This window comes from Pleurodeles waltl, chromosome 9 (assembly GCF_031143425.1).
Source record: "Pleurodeles waltl isolate 20211129_DDA chromosome 9, aPleWal1.hap1.20221129, whole genome shotgun sequence".
Classification (NCBI taxonomy): domain Eukaryota; kingdom Metazoa; phylum Chordata; class Amphibia; order Caudata; family Salamandridae; genus Pleurodeles; species Pleurodeles waltl.
In genome coordinates, this window is record NC_090448.1 from 976,820,666 (window position 1) to 976,843,179 (window position 22,514).

At 46.4% G+C, this 22,514-nt stretch overlaps 1 protein-coding gene and 1 long non-coding RNA gene across 2 annotated transcripts in view; one reads left to right on the top strand and one right to left on the bottom strand.

Annotated features, from left to right (window-relative positions):
- The window catches only part of CIPC (CLOCK interacting pacemaker), a 242,607-nt gene extending 230,908 nt beyond the window's left edge, over nt 1-11,699 (bottom strand). Inside the window, exon 1 of the mRNA XM_069208430.1 lies at nt 11,563-11,699. The gene's annotated coding sequence lies outside the window, so the exon portion shown is untranslated. The remainder of the gene's footprint in view (nt 1-11,562) is intronic.
- Nucleotides 1-22,514, top strand: part of LOC138260185 (uncharacterized) — a 109,100-nt gene that overhangs the window by 29,554 nt on the left and 57,032 nt on the right. Inside the window, exon 2 of the long non-coding RNA XR_011198830.1 lies at nt 4,851-4,931. This is a non-coding gene — a long non-coding RNA (uncharacterized lncRNA). The remainder of the gene's footprint in view (nt 1-4,850; nt 4,932-22,514) is intronic.

A 22,514-nucleotide genomic window follows, 5' to 3' on the forward strand; every position in this document is an offset into this window, starting at 1 on the left:
TATGACTGCTCGGTGCCAAGTTAACAGATGGTTGAACACAGATTAATTTGGGATTTGCTTGTGATTTAACCCTGACAAGGATTGTTGTTTTTGCTTGACCAGGGCTTACACCCCAGTCAACCAACAAACCAATTCCTTACATTCCTGACACATTATTGCTTGTCACTGGGTGAAGGGGATAGATGTTCATAGTCCGTCAAGAAATTGTTTTTTGTGTCAGTATTGTTAGCAGTGAACAGTAAAGCACTCATCAGTAACACACCCAGAACTTAAATACTTATTTTTCCTTTTGTTTTAGATTGATAGCTGATGCCTGTGTTTTATCATTAGAAATTAGATCCCTGGCTGCAAATATATGATTGTCAGTTTCATTTTGTTGATTACTAGTTTCCTATATTTAATGTTAACTTTTGCCATATGTCTATTTCTGCTAATGTCAGAAATATCTTTCCAAGATATTATCTTCTAACAAGAGAAATTATTTAAAGAGGTTGCGATATGTTCTTTGTAACATGCTATACACACACAAAAATATTGTAGCTGTTGGACCTGGCCCTTTTTGTAGGGTCATCCCCAAACTTTTTGCCTTCTTCCACCTATTTTTCCTGAACAGTTTTTGTTGGCTTTAGTACTCTAGGCCTTTTACCACTGCTAACCAGTGCTAAGTGCATATGCGCTCTGTGTAAATTGTATTGTTGATTCGTTTATCCATGATTGGCATATTTGATTTACTAGTAAGTCCCTAGGAAAGTGCACTAGAGGTGCCCAGGGCCTTTAAATCAAATGCTACTAGTGGGCCTGCAGCAATGGTTGTGCCACTCAAATAGCTCTGTAAACATGGCTCAGACCTTCCACTGCAGTGTCTGTGTGTGCAGTTTTAAACTGCCAATCCAACCTGGCAAGTTTACCCACATGCCAGACCCAAACCTTCCCTTTTTTGTACATGTAAGGCACCCATAAGGTAGACCCTAGGTAGCACCATGGGCAGGCTGGATTGTATGTTAAAAGGGGGACATATACTGATGTGTTTTACATGTCCTAACAGTGAAATACTGCCAAATTCATTTTTCACTGTTGCAAGGCCTATCTCTCTCATATGTTAACATGGGGGCTGCCTTTAAATGTTCTTAAAGTGCAGATTCCCTTTGAGAGTAGATATAAATTTAGAGTTTGGTGTCTCTGAACTCACAATGTAAAAATACATCTTTTAGTAAAGTTGGTTGTTAAATTGTTTGAAAATGGCCCTTTTAGAAAGTGGGCATTTTCTTGCTTAACCCATTCTGTGACTCTGCCTGCTTGAGTATTCCCTGTCTGGGTCAGACTGGCAGTTGGGCAGTTTCTGAATCCCCTATAGACAGTGGGGCAAAGGCATCTGGTGTATAGCCTGCATATCCTGATGGGCTTTCTGAGCTAGAGTAGAGGGAGGAGTGGTCACTTACACCTGAATGGGCTGTGCCTGCCCTCACACAATGCAGTCTCCACCCCCCTGGTGTATGCCTGGGGCCAGGCCTGGGCAAGACAGAATCCTGTGAACAACAGAGACTTTCCTTTGAAGTTTGCCTACTTCAAAGGCAGAAAGGGGTATAAGTAGTGGACGCAAAACCCTAGATTTTTAGACTGCTTCTGGAATCAAGAGGAACCTCTGCCTGGGCAGAAAAAGTCATGGTGAACCTGCGCGGATCCAAGGTGCCCTGTCTGGAAATCGATGCATCGCTGTCTTGCGAAGGAGAAAAACAATGCATTGCCTACCCGACTGGAGAAGAAACGACGTACGTCCTCACTCGCGAGTAAGGAATTGACGCATCAATGACTTTTCCAATGCATGCTCACCCGTGCTGCCTTATTTTTGATGCAAACAAGGTACTTTGTGTAAAATCAAATTTTCCATTGATTTCTATGGAGTATGACTTATTCTTTTGAAAATTCATATCTTGATCTGTGTATGTTGGATTTTTGTCGTTTTGGTCTTGTTTGATTTAGATAAATATTACCTATTTTTCTAAACTGGTGTGGTGTCCATTTTGTAGTGTTTTCACTGTATTACTGTGTGTGTGGGTACAAATACCTTATATATTGCCTCTGGGTCAAACCTTTCTGCTCGTGCCAAGCTACCAGGGGGTGAGTGGGGGTTAACCAACTGTGTTTCTCCTTTGCCCTGACTAGAGTGAGGGTCCTTGTTTGGACAGGGGTGACCTGACTACCAACCAAAGACCCCATTTCCAACAGTAGCCTCTAGGTTTCTTTTAAAGAAGTGGCCTTAACGTGCCTTGTATAAATGATACTAGGTCTGCATCTTTACTCTGCCTTAATGCCAGGAAAAAGATGATAAGCCCTCAGTCACTTCATGTGGCATGCCTTATTATTGGTTTGCTCCTCACTATGGTTAAGCTCTTGTGATCATAGTGTGTTTTAGAGTCTTGGGTACATCCTTATTAAATTACTATTCTTTTGTGGAAATACCACCCTGTGTTAGTATTGAAGCCTTTCTCATCTAGCCATATGTGCAGTAATACACACACCAGTACTTAGTTCTATCGTAGCTTCCAGTGATTAAACTAAAATTGTGTAACAGTAGGAAAACATTACAGTTGTATTCTTGTCTCTGTACCACCAAATGCAACATGTGAATTTGTTTCTGTCTATAGTAATGTCCACATTAAATCAGAGGCATTCATTTGGGCATGTGGATAGCTTATTGCAAAAGATTGCATGATGTTGATGGTTATTTATTCACCAGAACTTTGTTGTTGGTTAGAGAGGCCTCTCTCGAACTTTGACTGCTACATATGTCTGTCTCTCGGAAAGAGCCATAGTGCTTTTTAAAATCCATTCTTACTTCTTAAGCCGGTATAATGTTTGAGGGTTTCAGTGCAGTTCTGTATTTGGTATTTGACTTTAATGGGGGGAGGCTGTTCTTGTCCATCAGAACGTGTTTTAGCTTGGTCTCTTGTGGGAGATTGATAATTAAAGATGGCTAATGCTCTAGATTCGGCTTGGTTGCCTAAAGAGATCACTTTCTCTTGCTTGGCCTTGCAGATCCTCCAGTGGTTAAGGGAATAAATTAGCGTGTACTCTTAAGGTCAGTACACTGTGACCTGGCTAATGTGATTCACCAGGGATGGATTATTTTGTGAGTTTGAGATCTTGAACTTGCATCTGAATTTTCTCATGTTCTCATTAGTGGACAGCACTGCATCATTAAGGTCCCAAACCTCTTCAGGACCTCTGATTGCTTGCTGAATAATTAATGTTGCAGGGTACTCAATACTCTCAGCAAATCTTAACCTGATGTCCGTGAAGTCTGTTCAAAGGATTGAGGCTGTTTAGTAAATTAAATATTAACACATAAGTAAAAAACATAACTGAAATTTGTAACTGCTCAAATGCACCATAAATGTGAAGGAACTGAATTCTCAAAATTAAGTTGGTATCATTATCTTGACTTGTGGGAACAGCACAAGTAGAGCAAAAGAAATCTAGTACATACTGCTCTGCCTTTGTAGAGCAGACAGGATTCACATAGGGCAATGTGTAAAGTGCTGACGCAGTATCAAAAACCAAGAAAGTAAAAATGCAAAACCAAAGAAGTGCCAAACCAAATCAGAAACCTAGACAAAAATGTAATAAACAAAATGACACCAACATGACAAATCCAATAAGGGAAATCAGAAAGATGATTAAAAAATATTTAACTAGAAATAGCACCAAAAAGCACAAAGTACCTATGATAGTCAATGGTCTCATTAGAGCCGGATTTAGGCACAATTTGACGTTGACTGCGATGGAGTAGGGCCAGACCCACCAACCAGGCTTATCCTGGTCAAAGAGCTTACCTTCTAATTTAGTCCCTAGTCCAGGTCCAGTTGCCACTGGTTAGCTGGATGATTCCAGGAAAAGACCTTTTGCAACCTAGTGTCTACCTGTACCCACACAGGAGGTCAGCCAGCTGACTCTTGGAGACCACAAATGTCTCCTGGGTTCAAGAGAGAGCAGGTCCAGTCTTTCAGGGCTTCTCTCAGGTCACAGACACCAGGTTCAGTCCTCTTTTGATTCCACAGGCCCAGACTTTGTACTTAAGTGGGTACCTGGAGATGCCTGATTTATGCCTGACAGTAGCTGGTGGGTGGGAATGTCACCTGGTCACGCCCTAACCAATGGGTTAAAAGTTCCCTTGGCCAGTCCTACCCACTTTGAGCATTTCAAGATGGCGAATGTCTTTGGCAGAACTAAACTCGGGCTCTGAGGTCTGGAGGTGTGAATGGAGAGTGCACTATGGTAATTCAAGTGTTCTCTCACATGTAACGCTAAAATTCAGTTTGAGGCAGCCACTGTACCCACAACAAACCCAGAAATGGATGTCTTGTAGGACAAACACAGAGCCCTTTAGCAACCAAACAGTGGATCCACAATAATAGTCTTGGCAATCTGTTCCCTGCCTTTTTATGTGTAACCCTATAGACAGAAGACAGGTTGGGCAAAAGCAGAGTCCTTCAACAACCAGACAGTGGATCAACAAGAATTGTAGTGCCAACCTGTTCTCTCCCATTTCAGTTGTGTCCTATGTGTTATTTGTGATCTCAACAGGTCTGGCAATCGGGATCAGACAGCATAGTGGCAAAAAGAAATCCTATAGCCCCTTGTTATAGGGTTTTCCAGGGAGGTCACCTGGTTTCTGTTTATCCCAAAAACAATTGGCCCACCAGGGATTACTATTTAAACAGTCTTTATTGAAATTCCCAAACAGATTCCTGTTCAGTCGAGATAGATGTGCATATATATATCTGTAAGTATATTCCTTCTCTTCTTCTCCCCTTGGTGTTATAGTTTCCTTTGTTCTTTTATGCCCTTAGGTAGTCAGGATTTTTCTGGTATCCAGTGCTCAGGTAGCCAGAGAGAGGAGGGGAAAAACAAGAACAACAAGCTGTTGTCAGGTAAGTGTTTTTAACTGGGTTTCTTCTTAATTTTATCTGCATGCAAATAGGGGAGGGGTTGTGCAGGAGTCCCGCTGTGAAGCACAACTATACACACGGGATAGGTGCTGCAAAGGTGCCAAAGGAAAGGGAGGGGGGTGAAAAAGAAAAGTCATTGATCCTCTGTGCTTTTATTGGGTGGGATTACTTCTTTTATTTTCCCATTCTTTTTCTTTTTCTATTTTGTTGTTTGTGTGTTTTTCACCATGCTTAGATTTTAACCAAGTAAGGGCCCAGGGCTTCAGTCACATGCTTTATAATTTGTGGTTTGCAACATGCCTCGAGATACAAATTTTAGGTGCAGCAGGGCTTCCCTTTACTTTGCTGCCCGCCCTCTCGCTCCCTGTTTCCTCCCAACTTCCCCACCAGTTTTGTGAGCTGACTGCATAAGCGGTCACGTACCTGATGTACCGCGTCCCTCCGGGAACATGGCTGGCTTCTCCGCTTCCCCCAATCCTCTCCGCTGCTCCTCAGGTCTCATTCTCTGGTCCGCTGCTGTTTCAGGATTGTCCTCTCTCCCCTGAGTCCTCGTTTGTCTCCTTGCTTCCTCATCCATCTTCTTCTTCTCCTGTGTTTCCCCTTTCCTCTTCCCGTTGCCTACTGATGTCCGCACACTCCTCTGTGCATTCTGCTCTTATTCTCGTTAGAGTCCCCCCTGAGGGACTCAAACATCGGCCTGTGCTGTTATCGTTGTTGTTTCCTGTCACATTCGCTCTTCCCAGAGAGTGGCTGTTGTAGCCACGAGTCTGCAGGATGCCTTGATAAATAGTCTGCGTGGATCAATAAGGAGCCAGGGATATGTCACACCTGAAACATAAATGGTTGGAGGGACAAGAACCATCTAAGAACCCTCGCATTCGTATCTTTAATGCGAGCCATCCATGTTAACGGGGCATGATCAGTGAAGCACAAAAGGCCTTCTTAGCAGGTAATATTGTAGGGCCTCAACAGCCCATTTTATAGCTAAACATTCCTTTTCCAGGGTGGGGTAGTTTTTCTCCCTTGGTAATACTTTCCTGCTAATGTATACTATAGTGTGAGGGTGTCCTTCCTCATCGTCCTGTGAAAGGACAGTCCCTAGTCCTTGGTCGGAGGCATCTGTCTGTAGTGTAAAAGATTTGTTGAAGTTGGGACACTGTAACTCGGGCTCTTTTATTATCCGATAGCTGCGGTATTGTTTTTCTGTTAATTGGGTTATCTTGTTTGGTCGGTTCTCCTCTAAAAGGTCTGTCATTGGTGCAGCATGGGTGGAATAGTGTGGTACGAATCATCTGTAATAATCCACCATCCCTAGAAAGGCCTGTATGTTGAGTTTGCTTTTGGGGACTGGTATTTGTCTAATAGGTTTGATTTTATCCATTTGGGGTTAATCTGCCCTCTCTCAATGACGTAGCCAAGATAGTTGATGGAGTTCCTGGTTACATTTTTCCACATTCATGGTCAATCCTGCCTCTTGTACTGCTTGTAGAACCTTGGATAGTTGTTCCTATTGTTGGTCCCAGGTGCGACTATATATAACAATGTTTTAGGTGTTAAAAAGGGTGCTCCATGAAGTACGAAAGGCAACACTGTGAATTGATATAGTCCGGAAGGAGTAGAGAAGGCTGTGTTTTACTTATCAGGTGGGTTCAGAGGTGCCTTTTGTTAGGTCTAGGGTTGTTAGATATTGGGCCTGGCCTAATCGTTAGATTAGTTCGTCAACCCTGGGCATGGGATAGGTGTCGAAACGAGAAATAGCATTGAGTGGGCGAAAGTCAATGCAAAAACATATACTCCCATTTGGTTTTGGAACCAAAACTACTGGGGAACACCATGGACTATTGGATGGTTCTATAATACCCGCCTTTAGCATGGCCCTTACTTCTTTTTCTACTAAATATCGTCGGACTTCGTTAAGTCGATATAGTTTCTGTATAGTGATCTTTCCTTCCTCTGTCTGATTTGGTGTTGAATTAAACTAGTTACCGGGTAACTTTCAAAATAGTCTTTTGTTTCTTGGAATTACTGTCTTAATTTGAGTTCTTTGTTCTTTGGTTAACTCTGAGCTAAGAGAGGGTTCTATTTCCTTATCGTCTTCTGACACAGGGAGTAGAGGTATTTCTAGGGGTTTCCTTTTCGTAATTAGTGGGGTCGCATTATTGTTAGGGTTTGGAGTTTCATTCTCTTCCCATGTTTTAAGCAAATTAACATGATGTATCTGACTTTTCCTAGATTCTTCTGGGATGTCTATCCTATATGTCACTGGGGTTACTTTTTCCATAACTCTATATGGCCCCTGCCATTTGGCCAGAAGCTTGTTGTCGGTAGTAGGTAAGAGGACCATGACCTTACTGTCTATTGGTAGATCTCTTCGTTTTTTTCCAATATCATATCGTCTCTTTTGTCTTTCCAGACTGTCTTCTAAATGGGACCTTACATCCTTCCATACTGTGTGGAGGTTTTCTTTTAATTCTCAGGTATAGGTTAGTATGTCCCGGGACTCTTCTTCTGTCTCTTCCCACTGTTCGGCGGCCATGTCCAGCAGTGTCCTTGGTTGTCTCCCAAAAAGTAGTTCAAATGGACTGCCTATAGTGGACGCCTGTACATGCGTCTGAATTGCATACAACACAAGAGGTAATTTTTTTGTCCCAGTCTCTCCCTGTTTCTGTTATAGTTTTTCTTAACAGGGTTTTGATTGTTTTATTATACCTCTCTACGAGCCTGTCTGTTTGTGGATGATAAACAGAGGTACGTATTTGCTTTACTCCTAGCGACTGACAGACTTCACCCACCAAGTGTGACATGAACGGGGTTCCTTGATCAGTAAGAATTTCTCTAGGTAAACCCACCCTAGAAAAAAAAAAACAATCATGGCCTGGGCTATGCTCTTGATAGTCATACTAGTGAGTGGTATGGCTTCAGGGTATCTAGTAGCATAAACTACCAAGACCATTATGTACTGGTACCCTTTAGATGAAGCTAGCAGCAGACCCACTAGGTCTATTCCTACTCTGGAAAAAGGGGTTTCAATTATGGGTAAAGGGAACAACGGAGCCTGGGGTCATTGCTGGGGTTAATTAGTTGGCATCTAGGGCATGCTCGACAGTATCTCCTCATATCGCCAAATATACCTGGCCAATAGAAACGGCAGAGCAAGTATTCCTCTGTCTTTTCTCAACCAAAGTGACCTCCTCCCACCTGACCATGTGCTAAATGTAAGACCTGTTCCCGTACATTTGGGGAACGACCAACTGCATTTTCAGGGATCCCTGCTGTTGAACACTCCTATGTATAATAACCCATTTTTAACAAGAAAATAAGGACCCATCTGTCCTGAAGGGTTAACGACAGCCAATGTATAAGCATGCTTAAGGGTAGGATCATTCCTTTGGTATACTCTGAATTCCCCTGAACTAGACAGTACTCTTTTTCTTTCTGGGAAAGAGAGTAATTCATCCATTGTTTTGTTCAGTCGGTATTCTGCCTTTAGTGTCCTTTTTTGGCTTTTGGTCAGTTATTCCTTGTCTTTAGCCAGCTCTGTCTGATTCCAGGAAAAAGGGGCATCTCTCAACCATGATTTCAGGGGATTTTGTGTGATCGTAGTTTCCAACAGGAATGGGAAAGCCGGGTAATCAGTTCCTATAATAATGTCTTCTACTAAGATGGGAATCCTTCTGGTACGGATCTTCTCCTCCCATCCCCTCCAATTTACTGTTACCTGCGGTAGGGGATATACCTTGCTGTCCCTGAGTATGCAGCTCATGACCAACGTCTCTTCTCTTATACATTGATCCCTGGCGACCAGTATTTCATTAACTACACTCTGGCTACACCATGAGTCTATTAGCGCTTGTCTGGTTATTTGGTTTACAGTCAATGTTGTCACATACCGAGGGGCTTGTCCTCCAGCCCATAACACTCTACCTCTAGCCAGACCTATTTCAATTGGTTCAGGGGGTGGATGTTTATGGGGACAACTCTGGGCTATGGCCCTCATTACGACCCCGGCTGTGTTTTTCAAAGACCGCTGAGGAACCGCCGTGCTGAAGACCGCCAGTGCAGGCGGTTTTCCGCGCAGCGTATTATGACTGTTGGCAGCCCTCCGTCCTTTTTCGGACGGAGAGCCGCCAGCAGACATAATGGCGGTCGGCGGGGAAGTGGAGGTTGCTCCACCTCCACCGCCCCGTCACCAGAACACCGCCCACTGAATCACGTCCCATGATTCGGTGTGGCAGTGTTCTGGTGACGGGGTGCTGGCGGTGGAGCAGCCCCCATGGATCCCGTCCCCTCCCGGAGGATCAACGGACAAGTTAAGTTGATCGTCCGTTAGGGGAGGGGGGTGAGGGGGTGTTGTGTGTTGTGTGCGTGCATGGGGGTGTGCGTGTGAGTGTGTAGAGGGGGTGTGTGAGTGCGTGTATGAATGCAGGGGTGTATTGTGTGTATGGGAAATGTGTGCGGGTCGGTCTGTGTGCATGTCTGTTTATATGTGTGCGGGTATATGTTGTTGCAGTGTATGTGTGCGTGTAGGGGTGTGTGTATGTGTATGGTGGGGGTATGAGTGGGGGGGGGTCCTGCCACCTTTGGGGGTGTGGGGGGAGAACTTAGGGGTGGAGGAGGGGTGTGGGGGAGACCCCTATCAGTGCAGGGAAGGAATTCCCTGGCACTGATAGTGCCTACCACCATGGATTTTGTGGCGGTTCCAAACCACCCGAAATCCATGGCGGTATGCAGGGTCGTGATACCACCGGCGGTCTGGTGCCGGCCGAAGTCTGCAGCCCAGCGGTCGTCACCGCCCTTGCGGTTGGAGTGGAGAAGTGGCAGATGACCATGGCGGTAACTGCCATGGTCATAATTCCATTTTTTTTTTCGCCGGCCTGTTGGCGGTAGTACCGCCACTTTTCCCCCGTCCGCCAGGGTTGTAATGAGGGCCTATGTGTCCCCACTCAGCACAAATGTAACATTGAGGAGTTTGGATGGGTTCCTTACCCGGGAAATGTCCGGTAGGTGGTTTCTCCATGGGGAACCCTGTAACGGTCCTTGGGTTTGTAGAAGGATGTAAAACCTTTTGGACCAGAGTTATCCCTCTTCCCTGGGTCACCTGGAAGTCTGGGGCTGTGTGAAATGCGCAGGCTAATTCAATAGCCGTAGTCACTGTAATATCGAGATGTTGTTTGATCCAATTCCAGGTGTTTGCTGGTAGGGCGTCTAAATACTGTTCCAGTAATATGGCCTCTAAGTATTCCTCTTTTGTGATCTCTGTGGGTTTCAACCATCTATGTCCCTCGTCCTGTACTCTGTAGAAGAGAGCCCGGGGATTCTCCCACGGGGTCCACTTAGTTCTATGTAAATGGAGTCGATATCTTTCCTTATCAAACCCTACCCTTTCTAGTACAGCTTTCTTTATATCCCCATATGGTGTCACACCTTCTGGGTTGACGGCTTGGTCCGCTGACTGTAGAGTTCCAGTAAGAAGTGGGGCTAAATACTGTCCCCAACGTTCCTGGAGCCAATTGGCCGAAGTGGCAACCCTCTCATAATTGGTAAAAAATGCATTAGGGTCTGCTCCCTCCTGGTATTTTTGCAAGACTGAGCTTGGTACCGTCGGGTGCACTCTAGTGGTAGCTATCGTTTTGGTAAGTTTCTGTACGGCCGTTTCATGGACCAGCTGGTTATTAGCTATGGATTGCTTGATTTTTCAGTGTATTCAGCAATGTTTCTCCATCTGAGTGAGCCTCCTTAACTTATTCCTCCCATACGAGCTGGTGATGCCGTTGTCTTTCGGCTAATTGAGCAATCATGTCTGCGCAAGTAGGCTTCACCTCCATGGTTCCTTATCCTATGTGAACAATTGCTTTGAAAAATCCCACTTGTGACACTACTGTCATAGGGTTTTCCCAGGGAGGTCACTGGGTTTCTGTTTATCCCCAAGAAATTGGCCAGCCAGGAATTACTATTCAAACGGTCTTTATTGAAATTCCCAAAATGAGTCCTGTTCAGTCGAGATAGATGTGAATATATATCTCTAAGTTAATTCCTTCTCTTCTTCTCCTCTTTCCCCCTTGGTGTTATAGTTTCTTTTGTTCATTTAGGCCCTTTGGTAGTCAGGACTTTTCCGGTATCCGGCGCTTGGGTAGCCAGTGAGAGGAGGGGTAAAATTAGACCAACAAGCTGTTGTCAGGTAAGTGTTTTTAACTGGGTTTCCTCTTAATTTTATCTGCATGCAAATAAGGGAGGGGTTGTGCAGGAGTCCCTCTGTGAAGCACAACTATACACACGGGTTAGGGGCTGCCCAAGTGCCAAAGGAAAAGGAAGGGGGTGAAAAAGAAAAGTCATTGATCCTCTGTGCTTTTGTTGGGTGGGATTACTTCCTTTATTTTCCCTTTATTTTTCTACTTTTGTTGTTTGTGTATTTCACCATGCTTAGATTTTAACCAAGTAAAGTGCCCAGGGCTTCCATTGCGCGTTTTATAGTTTGTGGTTTGCAGCGTGCCTCAAGATACAAATTTTAGGTGCCCCAGGGCTTCCCTTTACTTTCCTGCCCGCCCTCTCACTCCTCGTTCTTTCCCGACCACCCCACCAGTTTTGTAAGCTGACCATGTAAGCAGTCACGTACCTGGTGCAGCCACGTCCCTCCACAAATGTGGCTGGCTTCTCCACTTCCCTGATCCTCTCTGCTGCTCCTCGGGCTTCGTTCTCTGGTCCGCAGCTGTTTCGACGTTGTCCTCTCTCCCCTGAGTCCTCGTTTGTCTCCTTGCTTCCTCGTCTGTCTTCTACTTCTCCTGTGTTTCCCCTTTCCTCTTCCTCTTGCCTGGTGACGTCAGCATGCTCCTCTGTGCGTTCTGCTCTTATTCGCGTTGAAGTCCCCTTGGGGGACTCAAACATCAGCCTGTGCTGTCCTCCTTGTTATTCCCTGTCACACCTCTACCCTTTGTATTTTGTGGAATTCAGAGAAGTCATCTCTGCCCAATCAGGTCAGCCTATTTTTTTGCTCCTGGGAGACATTTGTGATAGCTACTTCTTACCGCAGATTTATCACCCTAGAGTATTACCCAGGTGGCAGACAGTACTTCTGCGCACAGGTAGGTGGCATCAGTGGCACACATCAGAAGTGATGTGCGTGGTGTCTATATAGGTACCACCTCAGCAAGCTAATGTCATTTCCATATCGATCTAGAGAGTTACCTCGGTCACTTTTTGCACATCCTTTTTGATTCTTTTGTCGACCTTTGTTGATCTGTTGCTCAAAGTGTGCTTGGGACATGTCCCTTAACAAACCTACAGGTTTTTAAACCTTATAGGGAATATCACAGGCAGATGTCTGTGTCTGATCCCAACTTGGTCTGTCTTTATTAGCTGGGGTCAGACCACGACTCCAGGGCTTGTGTTGACCGTTGGTCGATGCGCCTGAAGGTGATCCGGGAGAGGACAATGAAGCTCCTAACAGCACGACACAAGAAGGCTGTGTCGTTCCCAGTCCCGATACCAATGGAGATCTTGGGCCCGGTCGTGGAGTTGGTTTCACAATTAGTCGTCTTCAAAGTAGAAGTCTAGTAAGTTGAAGAAGTACAAAAACAAGTCAAAGTATTCTTAGTCTTCCCCCTTTTGACCTTATGCTTCTAGCCCCGCTCCTGCACTCCTCCTGCAGAAGCTAGGTCTGCTACGTGCCTCCCTGGAGTCAGAGTGACCCCTGCCCAAATTAGGGAGTTCTGTGCCGCCATGCACTCCATCTGTGGACCACTAGATCCCTCTGGTGTGCTTTCTGCCCCCTGCAGAGCTGAGAGGTGGCCCTTTTAGGATATTACTAACAGTTACCTTCCCAATGCCAACCCCGGCCTTGAAGCCAACGCCCATGCTGGAATAAGCCCTCTTGATGCCACTGCCCACGTCAGCAGTGCCACCCGACAATGCAGACCCCATTCTCCTGTCCGACTCTGAGAACGCATCACCATGGTGACATTTGACGTCCAGACCAATACAGCTTGGACCTTGGCGGTCCAGCCAAGACACACTGCCTCTGTTCTTTGACAGACCAAGTGCGGATTTGGACTTTGGATGATGATGATGACAATGGCTATGGGTTCCCTGACCCAACGGATGACCTAGGTGCTTCTGACCAGGAAGACAACTGCTATTAGGATCTGGGAAAGTCCAGTGCACTGGACACGTCTCCAGATTCTAGCCTGGTCTCGTTTTGGAACCTGCTACAGCGCAAGCCTCATACTTTGCCATGGTGGTGAGGAAGGTGGTGGAGGTCCCCGACATTCAAATTCCATCGTCACAGTCAAGCCCAATGTCTTGATGCAGGTGCTTCAACTGGGGCTCTACCCTACATAGCCCCTATTTCCCTCTAATGAAGTCCTCATGAACATCCTCCTGGGGGCCTGAAACAAGCCCTGCATAGGCATACCGGGTCACAGGATGATTGCCCATCACGACAGCCCTGCACTGGGATACCAATCTTTCCTCTCCCAGCACACCACCCCGAGAACCAGGTGGTGCAGGTCTCGTCTGCCAGTCAGCCTTAGTCCATTCCCTGCTACTCCACCAGACAGTACGTTCAAGAGGCTGGGCACCTTTGGGAAGATAATTTTGTCTTCTACCAGCCTAGCATTGCTATCAGCGAACACTGCATGCCATGTTGGCACTCTCACACCTTTGGGACTCAGTTGTGCAATGGCTTACCATGGTCCCGGAGGTCAAACTGAACAGGGCCATACGTGATAACTGGGATGCACCAAAGTTCACCATCTGGTTTGGATTAGACACCACCGACTCACTGAGCATGGCCATTGTGTCCACAGTGCCACCACCACAAGTGGTTGGGATCGACCGGCTTGAGCTCCTGCTTTTCTGAACAGATCAACCATCAATTGAAGGGGGAACATGGCAGGTGGCAGGTGGGCCGCGCGCTGAGCGTCCAACCGAGCTCCCCGGAGGACTCTGGGTGCAGTGTGTTTGCCTTCGAGCAAAATGGCGGGAGAGATGGGCTAGAGTGGAGATGGAGCCTTACCGGTGGGCTGATGTGTGGGGGCTTCGGCCCCACGAATATCAGCAGCGGCGCTTCGGCGGGCTGGGCACGTGCCACCCTGGAGCTAAGGAAGAGCCGGCAGGCAGCTACTCGCGTTCCCGTTTGGGGGACCGCAGGCAGAGTCAGCACCAGTCGGGTGGCTGATCATGTGGCGTCCTGCAGGACAGGTTTGCTACAGGAGGATCCCAGCCTGCTTCTCTCTTCCTCCAAGCCGGTAAGAGGATCTGTTTTGGCTAGAGGTAAGAGAGGAGCCCACAAGAAGGAGGGGGCCATTAAAAATAAACTCAATATAAAAAACTTAAGCTTAGGAAGAGAAGGAGATGGTGAAGGAGGTGGGGTGGAAGTTGGATATCAGGCTGGAAGTTCTTTTAAGGAGAAGGTTGGGGTAGAACTTGAGAAGAGCCACCACTGGACAGAAAAAAAGCAAGCATTGGCAATATTAAAATGACTCTGTCTGTGCGGGCATATTTTAGGGCGCTCCCGTCGGTTGTTTCTACTTTTGGTGCCCAGATGGAAAAGGAGGGCCAGGTGGTTTCCTCTTTACAAGATGGAGGTATGGTGAAGCAGGGGACTGTACCCCCCGGACCTGACGAGGACGTCTCTCAGATTGCTTTTTGTGGCGCTAGCCAGGGAGGGGCTACGGTCAGTATGGAGGATATGGAACTATCTACTCGCTCCAACCTGGAGGAGCTTTCGGGGGTGATGGGATCTTCCCCCCATTCAGTGCGACTTGGGGATGGTGGAGCGACCTGATCTCAATAAATTGGATAGCATGTTTTTGGCATTGACAGAAAATATATCTAAAGGGTTTTCAGTTTCAGAAGCAACTCAAGGTGAGATTAGGCCAGCTTGTGAGTCCTTGGAGAAGAAATGTGATCTTTTGGCCCTTAGGACTCAAGCCCTGGAGGAGTCAATGGAGATGGTTAAAGAAGAATTGAGTAAGAACAAGGAGGAAATAAAATTACTAAAGAAAAGGGAATGTAGTTTACAGGATAAATTGGAGCACTTGGAAAATTCCTCGAGTAGGAATAATCTAGGGATTCTAAAGATGCCGGAAGGTGCGGAAGGAGGCAACCTAAAAAAATATGTTGTGTCTCTGATAAAAAAAAAATCAGTGCCTCTGGAAGAAAGTGATGCTGAGATCATAAAAGATATTCAGAGAATTCATAGAGATCCGTTTAGGAAAGATCCTAAAAGAGAGAAGCTGCGGAAGATCTTGGTTAATTTCCAGACTTATCAGTTGAAAGAAAAAATACTGGCGAAGGCATTGGGATTGGGTTCTCTGAAAGTTGAGGAGTTCTCATCTGAGATTAGGTCGGATTTATCTAGCATGACGTTGAATAGGCAGCGGGAGCTGGGAAAACGATTGGAAGAGTTTAAGAAGGTGGGAGCTGTAGTCCAACTCAAATTCCCTGCAACCCTGCGTATAATGTATAAAAATAGGATGTATAATATCAGAGACCCAGCCTTAGCGGATGAATTGTTAGAGGGTATAAAAAAGGCGTCACTGTGCCGGCTATGCCGGGGAGCTCAAAGGGGCTCTAAATGAGACCTAATGATCGGTCAATAGGATGGAGGGTTCCCCCGGGGTGAGTGGGAGGGGAGTGTAAGGTAGTTGTTGTGTGGGGGGGTTGGGGATGGGGTTTGCATGGAGGGTGGGTTGGTTGGGAGGAAGCTATAAAATGTCCTTATGCATCCCGGGTCACTTATGTACCAATGTATAGGGGTTCAGAGGGAGGGGGTAGGTTTATTGCAAATAATGTCGTGGAATGTTAATGGTTTAAGGGTGAAAGCTAGGGCAAGAAAAAATTTGTTGTTACTTAGAGAATGTCCAGCACACATAATAGTTTTGCAAGAGACGCATTTAACCAAGGAAGAGATGGTTAGCTTGTTTTCTAGTCACAAATGGATTCAACACTATGTTTGTACAGATCATAATTTTAACACCAGGGGGTAGCAATTTTAGTTAAGCGTCGGGTAAACGTGTCAGTGATAGGAACTAAAACGGATAAGTCAGGTAGATGGCTGTCAGTTACCCTTCAATTGGGGGGAAGGAAACACACTGGTGGGGTTTTACGGTCCTAATTGTGAGTTTTTTTTTTAATCTCTTGGAGTGTATGGATCCGGTTATTATGGTTGGCGATTTTGATGTGGTTCTGGATAATAAGTTGGATAGGTCAGTCAGTTCTAGGTCAGTGGGTACTCCAAAATCTCAACAATATCTTAAATTAATGATGAATGAGTCCCAATTATGCGACTTATGGAGATTAAGAGTAGGGGAGCTTCGGGAATTTTCTTTTCATGATAGGAAGTATGGCCATGCGTCACAAATAGATTATTTTCTTGTAAATAGACCGGTATGTGCCCTAGTAAAATATATCACTTATTCTCTCGCACATTTGTCTGATCATGCAGCAGTGGTTCTAAGAATGTATTGTCCCCAAGAGACGAGCAGGAGAAGGTGGACTCTCGATAGAACTCTGTTGTTAGAAGAAGATATTATAGGCCGGCTTCGGAAGGACACCGAGGAGTTTTTTAGAATCAATCAGGGTTCTGCTTCTTTAGGTGTTGTGTGGGATACTTATAAGGCAGTAATGAGGGGAACGTTTAAAAGTATCGCTAGTTTCAGAGGAAGGCAGCATAGGGATCAGTTGAAGGGTATCCAGAGGCAAATATGGGTGTGTGATTTGGAGCTAGTGAGGGGGGGTGATGCGGAATTTTGGAACAACAAGAGAAGGGATTTGCAGCAGCAGCTGAGTCGGCCCTACAACTAAAAATTGATAAGAGATGGGGGGTAAATAAGCAGATACAGTTTGAGACTGGACAGAATATGGGGAAGCTATTGGCAAGGAAAATTAAGAAAGACCAGGTTAGGGGCAATATATATGAACTGGTGGATAGTTATTCGGGGGCTAGATTGACATCTCCTGATGAAATAGAAGAGGCCTTTTTAATTTTTTTTCCTCTCTATATAGGGAGGATGGGGAAGCAGAGTTGGTTGCAGCCGAGAATTAGCTGGATATGGATGTGCTTCCCAGGCTCACTCAAGATAAATTGTCATATTTGAGCGGCCCAATTATGGAAGGGAAATAAGGATGGTTTTGAAAAAGAGTAGTAAAGGGAAGGCGGCAGGACCAGATGGTATCCCGGTTGAGTTCTATCAGATATTGGATGACTTTATAATCCCTCAAATGGGTCAATTATTTTCGGAGATTTTTGAGGGGTGCGTTTTACCACCAGCTTCATGGCAGGAAGCTATTATTTCTCTTATTCCAAAACCAGGTAAATACTCAGTGAAGTGTGAATCATATAGACCAGTATCTTTGTTGAACACTGACTATACATTTTTGGTAAGGTCTTAGCGAATAGGCTGAGTGGTGTAATTGGTGAACTAATACATCCAGATCAAAAAGGCTTTATACGGAATAGATTTATGTATGAGCAAACATTTAACCTAATTGGGGCAATAGACTTAGCTACTACGTATCAAGAGCCTTTAGCAGTTATAGTTCTCTTCCAGGGGATCCTCATCAATAGTCATAAACATTGAATATTCCCGCCCTCGTGCGGGGATCCCGGAGCATATATAAAAACACACATGTATAAGTATGAAATATATATATGGAAAAAATAACATTTTTTAGTTGATATTTTCCATACCAGAATCATGTATACATGTGTATAATAGCAATGCAGACTATGTTGATAAACAGGCTAAAATGCTTTATTTCTATGTAGTTTTTTTTTTTTTTTTCTTTAAACACTCTCCCTTATAATTACAAGAAAACTTTCTGAAGCCCAATTGGAGGGCAGAGAAAAAATACCAGCAACACATGTGAAAAGAGAAAAAACTACATTGAAAACAACAGAGCATTAAGGCTGCATGCAAGTTAACACAGCAGAACCACAAAATTTGGCACTGTGCCTTTAAGACCCTGAGCACCTCCAGTATCCCACCATGCCTCAGGGATGAAGGAGAGGTGACAGTTGGTTCACAGTTAGGTCAGTTCTTTTTTCTGGCGTCTTCTGAGAGGATCCTGGAGCATTGAGCTCTCAGTTTTTCTGAGTTTTTCCACCGAAAAATATTCAAAAACCTTGTTTTTTTCTACGTTCACTCAACGTTTTTCACCTTTTTCTGAGTGAGGGGATTTTGTCCTGTTTGGAAAATGCCTTCTCTTTTTGTGAAGTGCCCTTCCTGTAGGAAGAAGAAGGCACAGTCTGATCCACACTCTCTCTGCATTGTGTGTTTGCCTCAGAGCCACTGCCCTGACACATGCAGGCACTGTAAAAACATGTCTAAAAGGACTCTGAAGGGCAGAGAGAAAATCAGACTTCATGGGCTTCATGAGAGGCAGAAAACATCATCCTCTTCTCTTCCCAGGCAGTCAACAAGCCATTCTCATGAGCGACAGGCTAGATCGACGTCAGCTGGTAAGAAAGTACCTGTTTGTTCCCCATCAACGTCATCGCTGCCACCGTCGCATCATCGCTTATCGCCGTCGACGGCGACCCGACCGGCGTCGAAGGATACAATGTCGAAAGCTCATCTCCCTCATCGGGACAGATCTGCATCGACGGCAACCCACCGATCGACGTGGAGCCAGCACCGGCGTGCTCATACGCCGTCGAAGGCATTGCAACCCTCGACGGCACGGAAGACGACGTCGAGACCTGAGCAGCCCACAACACATTCTGGGCCTCCTTCGACGTCGGTACACCGATCGACGTCGAGACAGCTACTGCCTGTCTCTCAAGGAGAAGAGCGTCAGCTACCACCGGCCGACAAGAATCTCACTCCACCAAGTCCAGTGGTCTCCATAAGGAGTGGATCGTCCAGACGGTCAAGGGCCTCATCGTCAGGGCACATCTCGCCCATAAACCTATCGCCTAGGTAGCTGGAGAGCCTTAACAAGGCGCCGGCTTCTCCAGACTCTCAGTACTCACGCATGTACTCACCATCAGCGTCGCTTCCGAGGACACCATCGCCAACGGCGCATGCAGAGCGGGCTCGCTCTACGTCTCGCCAATCTACCACTAGGCTTCGACGCACTACCACAAGATCTCGGAGCAGGTCACGCTCCCAGAGAAGGTCTTGGTCAAGGTTGCGCCATCACAGAATGACCCCTTCTTGGTCCACATCGTCGAGGTCTTCCATAAGAGGTTACTCCCCGACTCTGACAGACTCTCCACCAGCTAGAGTTTCCCCGGTGGACGATATAACATCTTTCAATGAGGTGCTGCTCAGGGGAGCACAAAAGCTTAACATTGATGTCCCGGAACCTTCAACTTCCTCATCAATGATCTTCGAAACCTTGCAACACAGAACGGTTTCAAGGAAGTTGTTACCACTCGTGCCTGGTCTTCTCCAGCCGACCATGGAGACTTTTTTGACGCCATCAAACCTCCGTTCAGCTCCTGCTAGGATCTTGAAAAAGTACAAGGCCCCTGATCAGGATCCTTTGTTTCTCAGGGCTGATCCACCACCAGACTCAGTCATACTAGCCGCAGCCCGCAAGACGCATTCAGTGGCGTCATCCTCATCGGTTCCGCCAGACAAGGAGAGTAGACATCTGGACTCTCTGGGTAGGAAGATGTGTGGCACGGCGGCGGCGATGATGAAGGTCTCCAGTGCCTCAGCACTCCTAGGCAGATATGATCGATCCCTCTGGCACTCGCTGAACAGATTTGCGTAAAAGCTACCTAGGGAGGACAGGCAGGACTTCCAGGAGATCCTTCAAGAGGGAAGTCTGCTGGCCATTCAAATCATCAGTGCAGCCGCAGACGGTGCGGACTTGCTGGCACATGGATAAGCGCATGGGGTTTGCGCAAGAAGATCTTCCTGGCTGAGGCTCACAGGGTTAAAGCAGGAGGCGCAACAGCGCATCATGAATCTTCCGTTCAACGGAAACTCGTCATTTGGAGCCTACACGTATGGTGAGATGGCACGTATGAAGGCGGAGGTCAACACGATGAGGGCAGTTGGTCTGGAAAGAAGAAAAGACTTCAGAAGGAGGTACAGACCTTACGACAGGCGCCCATTCCAACAGAGGGTTCAAACCCCTCATTGGTCCCAGAGACCGCAACAGAAGAAAGGGCATCCTCTCTTCCAGTCTCGCAAGGCCACAAGAGACGGAGGATCAAGCAGACCTCAACAGTCTACCCCCAAAACCCCAGCAAAACAATGAGGGTTCACTTCCCTTAATACCGTCTACCACTCCGGTTGGGGGAAGTATCACAGAGTTCGCTCACCAGTGGCATGGCATAACAAGAGACAAATGGATGCTGAACATTGTAGAGAATGGATACTCTCTTCTTTTCCGACAACCTCCACCTCATTTGCCACCAACCAAGTTGAGGCCTGCTCACATGCACTTACTACGCAAAGAGGTTCGCGCCCTGTTGCAGAAAAGAGCGATAGTAAAGGTGCCAGCCGCCCAAATTGGAAAAGGAGTATACTCCCGATATTTTCTAGTAGCAAAAAAGGGTGGGAAGGAGTCTTCAGACCTATTCTAGACTTGAGGCTGCTCAACAAATTCATACGGAAACAAAAATTCAGAATGCTGGCTCTTCATCAGATTTTCCATCAGCTACATCGGGAGACTGGATGTGCTCCATAGATCTGCAGGATGCGTATTTTCATATCCTGATTGTACCCAAGCATCGAAAATTCCTTCGGTTTGTGATAGCCTCTCAACACTATCAGTTCAAGGTGCTGCCTTTCGGCCTCAAATATGCCCCTTGCGCATTCTCCAAGTGTGTAGCAGCGGTAGAGGCACATTTAAGGAAGCAGAAAATCTTCATTTATCCATACCTAGACGATTGGCTACTGAAAGCCTCCTCTCCGGAACAGGCGAAAAAGCATCTGGACACTGTTCTCAGTGTTTTCCGCTCTCTAGGTCTGCAAGTCAACTTCCAAAAGTCCACTCTCATCCCAATTCAAACCTTCCACTACCTGGGGGCGATACAGAATACAGAGCTAGAAAAAGTGTATCCTTCGGAGGAACGACTATTATCAATAAGGAGGAAGTGTCACGATCTTCTTGGTTCCCCCGTGCCTACGGCCCGTCAGGTGACATCTCTGTTGGGCTCCATGGCCTCTTGCATTTTCATTGTCCCGAACGCCAGATTGCATATGAGACCTCTTCAAGAGGCTATAGAGGAAAACTGGAATCAACACACAGGCCAATGGGAGGACAGGATGCTTCTTCCTGTAGGAGCGCGACAATCATTGCAATGGTGGATGCGCAGACATCACCTGTCAGTAGGAGTTCCGTTTCACCAACCAATCTCTTCCGACACTCTGGTAACGGATGCATCGCTACAGGGCTGGTGAGCTCATCTGGGTTCCCTTCAAGCTCAGGGCTTGTGGTCCAGCAAAGAGAAGACTTACCATATCAACCTGCTGGAGCTCAGAGCGGTTCATCTGGCTCTCAAATCATTTGCACCATTGATTCAGGGAAAGTCTCTGCTGGTGCAGACGGACAATACGACGACAATGTATTATCTGAACAAACAAGGGGGTACGAGATCCCGGCCCCTGTCTCAGGAGTCTCAAACCATTTGGCACTGGCTCATAGCGAGGGGAATGTCTCTTACAGCGATCCACCTCCCAGGGCAGCAAAACGTGGAGGCAGATTCCCTAAGCAGAACCCTCGCGGACGCCCACGACTGGGTTCTTCACGACGAGGCTGTCGCAGACATCTTCGTTAAATGGGATTAGACTCAGTTAGATCTGTTTGCAGACAAAGTAAACAAAAAATACCCAGACTTCGCGTCCAGGTTCTACCGGCCGGGGATTCGAGGGAATGCCCTGTTGATAGACTGGTCAGGGATATTTCTCTGCGCTTTTCCACCGATCCCCTTGATACCAGCGGTGATAAACAAACTCTACAGATCCAACACCAGAATGATTCTCATAGCCCCGCAATGGCCTCGACAGTTCTGGTACACGGATCTTCTCTGGCTGTCAGAACAACCGCACAAGAGGCTGCCGTGCAGACCGGATCTCCTTTGCAGGCTGGGAGGCAAGATTCTTTACCCCAACCTTCCCTCTCTGAGCTTGACGGCATGGCTCCTGAATTATGCAGTATGGGCATCTAGGGCTCTCGCAGGAATGCATGAACATTTTAAAGGAGTCCAGAAGGCCTTCCACGCGGCGCTCTTACGCGTTCAAGTGGAAGAGATTCTACATGTGGTGTCGACAACAGGGTCAGAATCCTATTCTGGCTCAGGAGGAGGTCATATTGTCTTACCTGCTCCATCTGGCGAAATCAGGTCTGCAGTTGTCTTCTGTTAAGGTACATTTATCTGCCATTACAGCTTATCGTAAGTCACCTTCTCAGAAATCCCTCTTAACCATGCCAGTAGTCAAGGATTTCCTAGAAGGTTTAAAGAAGGTTTTTCCACCCATTCGATAACCCTCGCCTCCATGGGAGCTGAACATAGTGTTATCTAAACTCATGGGCCCTCCTTTCGAGCCTATTCACAGAGCTTCTTTGCAACACCTTATGTGGAAGACAGCTTTTCTCGTAGCCATT